Genomic DNA, 5,664 nt, shown 5'->3' on the forward strand with positions numbered 1-5,664 from the left:
GAAATTGGACAGTTATAGTTCCCATGTGAAAGAGACTGGACACCATGTGAAAGAAACTGGACTGTTACAGTTCCCATGTGAAAGAAACTGACAGTTACAGTTCCCATGTGAAAAAACTGGACAGTTACAGTTCTCATGTGAAAAAACTGGACAGTTACAGTTCTCATGTGAAAAAACTGGACGGTTACAGTTCTCATGTGAAAAAACTGGACAGTTACAGTTCCCATGTGAAAGAAACTGGACAGTTATGTCCAATTTCTTTCACATGTGAACTATAACTGTCCAGTTTCTTTCACATGGGAACTGTAACTGTCCAGTTTTTCACATGAGAACTGTAACCGTCCAGTTTTTCACATGAGAACTGTAACTGTCCAGTTTTTCACATGAGAACTGTAACTGTCCAGTTTTTTCACATGGGAACTGTAACTGTCCAGTTTCTTTCACATGGGAACTGTAACAGTCCAGTTTCTTTCACATGGTGTCCAGTTTCTTTCACATGGGAACTGTAACAGTCCAGTTTCTTTCACATGGTGTCCAGTTTCTTTCACATGTGAACTGGTTTTGATCAGTGGTGCTTGCATAGAATCCTATACATACTACAGATACAGAACTCTGCAAAAGAACCAATATATGCCACCAATTTCTGAAGCAATAAAAAAACGTTGCCTCCGGTTTTTGTGGCACGTCGACCAATCTGATAGCAGCATGGGCCACATGTGTGTGTGGTCAAGACACCACAGTGAGAGTGTCCCCGAGAAAGATCACCACAAACCGCTGACCAAGATTTGCACCATATTAATCTCAGATTTTCTATTTTGGGGTGTAGTTCCGCATCAGAACAACTACTTCGAGTTCAGTTTGAAGAGAGACAGAAATCGACGTGGGTAATCAACGGTTTGGGGTCTTAATTTGAAAGTATTGTATTTCATTATTCTTGCTTCTGTCCTTGTCTTGTACAGATGCCTATTATTATTGGTCCTTTCTTGGTCGTATCTGGAAGTTTTGGAAATTTTCTCTCCAGCTCCAGCAGCCAGTAAAACAGAAACTGGTCACGAAAGAAAATATTATTTGTGAACAAGCATTACATTTCCAGATCATTCTGGTGCACATCAGTGAACCTGAATATCACCGGGTCTACTAGCATCTACATGACAAACGACTCTAGAAGGAAAAAAAACAACGGACAATATTTCAGCATGAAGCTTGAAAGGTGAACCTAAGTATTAGTGCATCGAACTGCAATAGGACAAGTACTCCACAAAACTTTAATTGTTGTTTTTATTTCTATTATGTTGCGTTAAGTAACACGATCATAAATATTTACGTAAAGAGATTAGGGGAATAACGATTCATTTTAACTTTCATTAAAACGTAACAACAAACTAAAAAGAATTAAGCCTCGAAATTGTTTTCCTTTCTAACATATAATTGTTTCAATATGAATTTCCTACACGTATTCTTGATTTGGAAATATATATATATATGTGTGTGTTTTTCTTAGAGCAAAGCCACATCGGGCTATCTGCTGTGTCCACCGAGGGGAATCGAACCCCTGATTTTAGCGTTGTAAATCCGAAGACTTACCGCTGTCCCAGCGGGGGACATATATATAAATGTCTTAGGGACAATGTAAAATGTATGTGGTTTTCGATTTATAAAAACAAAGTGTTTCTTCACTTTATCAAGGATACCTTACCTCTCTTACTTGTACGTAGTCATCATCCTTACTGTCATCTCGGTAGTATTTGCCCAGGTAGAATTTAAACTGACTTGGGTCAATGATCTCGGCAGTAGCAGAGTAGGTGACACAGTGGGCTGCAGTAATGATCCATTTCTCATTCAGTAGGGCTCCTCCACACTGAAGAAACCACATATTATAATCTGCAAGCCATCTAGAGATTCCTGCCTGCCACGGCCACTGACCTATTTCGGTGGAATTTCCATTGAAGATGAAAGGAGAACGGGGAGAGTCTGACCGTCCACAAACTGGAAAATGTATGAACAGTGAAAAAAATGTGTATAAGAGTGTGAACAACGAAATAAATTTTATCTGCATATTTCCTATCATTTTTAAATACTGCTGCCATCTGTTGATAAGTTACGTTACTATATTCAACGACAAACTAAACAGTGAAAAATAAATCTCTGTATATAATGCATAGCAATGGGCAAATTTATACCTAGACTAAAACCCCACTAAGCATGTATAAAATTTTACCAGTAGAAAAGCAGCCTTTTCAAATAAAACATATATATCTAAAACATCGATTTAAATAAAACTTCGTGTCTTTTAAAGTAATTATTCTATGAATGTATGTAATGAAATTTGATATCATGTATATTGAATTTTTTTACTCCTTCACTTAATACATAATATAAGGGTGGGCACCCCTAAAGACATCGATTGTATAGTGTACAAAGCATTGAGTATGTGCATGTTACAGTCATCTAGTGTTCATCCATTATTGGCTAATAATTCCGTTTCACCCTGTACTTAAGTTTTGAAGGAACATCAGATATTCGTAATAAAGCTAACTTCAAGAGGTAATGATAACATCGTTTACACTAGAATTATGATGTTTTTAGCTTATGTAAAATATCGAAGAAACAAATCAACTTTTCAATACTCCTACGACCTTTGCAGAACCTTATTTAGTATTCTACCTGAGGTTTGGGTGTAATATACCTAGCTGTTTTTGTTGTAGGCAAGCAAGACAATAGTAAAAATTATTACAAACAGGCCGTTTTTAGCGGCTTTTGTTTTCCCTATAATTTTAACATGCACACTTTATTGTGCATTTTTATATGTGTAAAGTCTTAGCAGTCAGTGTAAAGGTTTTAAAGTGTTGTGTGAACTGAATCTTTACTGTTTAAGGTAATTTTTGCCTTGTGCAATTCCTCGCGATCCCTATTATGAACTACTATCATAGTTTACGATTTACCAACCTTCTTAACATCGATATATTTCTTAAATAGTGGGCTGTGTTAGGTTACCTTATTGGTCTGCTGTTATTTCTCTCAGCATTGATAAATGGGGCTCAATACAATGGTAAAACTAGGTCTAGGATTTTTTCTGATGAACCAATACACAGATGTTTGTTTTTTCTGGAACCAGTTCAAGATAAATACCATTTAAAACGAATGTTACCTGGTATACAGCTTGCTGGTCGACCACTCCACTTTCCATTAGAGTTGCATCTTCTACCTTGGGATCCAAGCAGTTCGTAGTATCTTGACTCGCACGTGTAACTGGCTCGAGATCCCACTCGGTAATGACCTTCAGGCAGTTTGACCTTGGAAGCCAAGTCCACAGTAGAGGGTGGTGAGGATCTGGCTTTTGGAGGAGGTTTGGCTGCTCTGGCTAAAGGGAGGGGTAACCGTGGCAACCTAGGTTATTGAAAAAGAGGCTGACATTAACCTTTTAGATTGCTGACTTATAACGTATTTCATTAGTAAATATGTCAGAATGGATTTCAAGTAAATTTAATTTATTACAGGCTATAAATATATCTTTCAAACGAATTTAACACTTCACCTAGAGGAGTTGTGTATACGTTATATTAAAATAATCCTGACTATACAGATTAGCTAGACATTTGGTAACCACTGTCGATATAGTCACAGTGGAACGGAATGTATCAGAACTACATTTTGTCGTTATTTGCATTTTGTAAGTAGTGTGATGCCATAGAAAACTTAATTTTTTTACGAATGATATATATACTAGTCCTCAAATCATAAAGACGAGGATATCCCTTTTACTTAATGGCATTGTAAAATAAGGGGATATCGATCAACTTGGGACACCAGGACCAGCCAATTAGTGCTCTAAAACAAGTTGTACGCCTGCCATGATAAACAAAATGCAGGTTTTGGAAATATGATAATCCAAGAATCTCATCTGCAAAACGGACACAAGTCAGGTGTACACGTGCTGCTTCCATGACATATTCGTTAGACCATCGCATACCTCAAGCAACTGGGGTATGAAACTTATTCATGGTATTCCATATAAACATATTGTAGTCAGGGTCTCACACAAACATATTGCAGTCACGGTCTCACACATACATATACCAGCCAGCGTCTCACACAAACATATACCAGTCAGGGTCTCACACAAACACATAGCAGCCAGGGTCTCACACAAACATATACCAGTCAGGGTCTCACACAAACACATAGCAGTCAAGTTGCCTATGGATATTTGTGCGATCAGACTGTTCAAACTGGGGCAGGGAAATTGTTGTCCTCTACACCAGATGGATTATTGGAAGCCAGCAGGGAAGAGTGATGTACATTGGACACAACAGCTACTGACGGAGTCTTTTACAATGTAAACAACACTTCAGAAGACTAACAGTTGTCAGCGAAAGTATGACATAGAGACGTGGACCGTGATGACTATAAAAATATTTCAATGTAATGTCCTCAATCTCTGCGTGTAAGAAGGTGCCAAACTCCAAATTCCAGTATATGCGGCACTACCGAATTAACAATCATACTTTATAATCCAGGACTTGACAATAAAAGTTTTAAAAGAAGCCATAGTTAATACTAGCGTATCAACGATTTTACAACAGAATGTATAATCCAGAGAAAATAAAAATGTGACAACCTGGGTTGTAGTAGTCAATACAGAACTGGAAAAAATTGACACCAGAAATTATTTCTCTCCCCTCCCCCAAAGACATTCTGTAAATCGAGATGCATCTGCTTACTTAAGTCAGTTTTTATATACAATGTTAATATATTGTTTCATAAACATTAGACATATATTTAATACAAAGATACCTCAAGAATGGCGACCCAATACGACTTATTGAGTTTGTCCTACTTGGGGGTTTGATGTCCACAGAACCATAGGATGGTACAGGAGGGGTTTGGCAGGTGATGACTGTATATTAAAAAAACTGTAGTTGATCAAAATGTTTAATAATCAAACCTTAAGAAGATGAAAATAAACACGAGAAAGATAAAATTATCGAGGTGGCGTAGCAAGGGGGCAGTCGCCCCCGGGTGCAGGTGTGAAGGGGCGCAAAATTTCCTCTGGCCTATAATGCCTATTAATTAATAAGTATGCCCTCCCCTAGGATATAGCGCAACTGCACTACGTTAAGTAAATACGACACAGCGTTACGTTATTTGTGTGTATTACCCTTGCAGTTTTAACTTGTAAAAGCCGCCCACTGAAATACAGTGAGACCGAATTGACGTACAGAAGTAAATTACACTATTCCATCATTCATCTGTAGAACAAATACAAGTCCTAGAGTACAACATACAAGTAAGTGTATGTTCAACAAAAAGAAAATACGAGATTGATGTAACATATTGACTGGTGTGCAAGATTGGCAACATATGCAACAGGCAAGGCCTAGATCTAGATCTAGTAAACATTATAGGCCTAATGTAGTGGTTTGTAATTGTATTGGCTGATTGTAAATCATGTCTTACACCAACTAATGTACTAGACTTTAGGTCTAATTGCAGTTATAACTATTTCTAAACCCTAGGTTCATCATTATAAAAATTGTAGCCTATATTATAGGCATACTTAGACCTATACTAACTATTAAACTAGGAACTGCACTGGGACAAATATAATGACTATGTTAGTAGATCTAGTTGTAACATTTGTTCCAAAAGTTAGGCCTAAAAAAT

The 5,664-nt window shown here is 37.3% G+C and overlaps 1 long non-coding RNA gene across 1 annotated transcript; it reads right to left on the minus strand.

Moving 5' to 3' along the window:
• Nucleotides 1-1,748: 1,748 nt before the first annotated feature.
• LOC111084121 lies at nucleotides 1,749-4,914 on the minus strand. The gene is made up of 3 exons (XR_002609402.1): nucleotides 4,795-4,914; nucleotides 3,149-3,387; nucleotides 1,749-1,986 (listed from the first exon to the last, which is right to left on the minus strand). It is a non-coding gene; the product is annotated as an uncharacterized LOC111084121 (long non-coding RNA).
• Between the last annotated feature and the right edge of the window lie 750 nt (nucleotides 4,915-5,664).

This window comes from Limulus polyphemus, unplaced genomic scaffold, assembly GCF_000517525.1.
Source record: "Limulus polyphemus unplaced genomic scaffold, Limulus_polyphemus-2.1.2 Scaffold13849, whole genome shotgun sequence".
Classification (NCBI taxonomy): domain Eukaryota; kingdom Metazoa; phylum Arthropoda; class Merostomata; order Xiphosura; family Limulidae; genus Limulus; species Limulus polyphemus.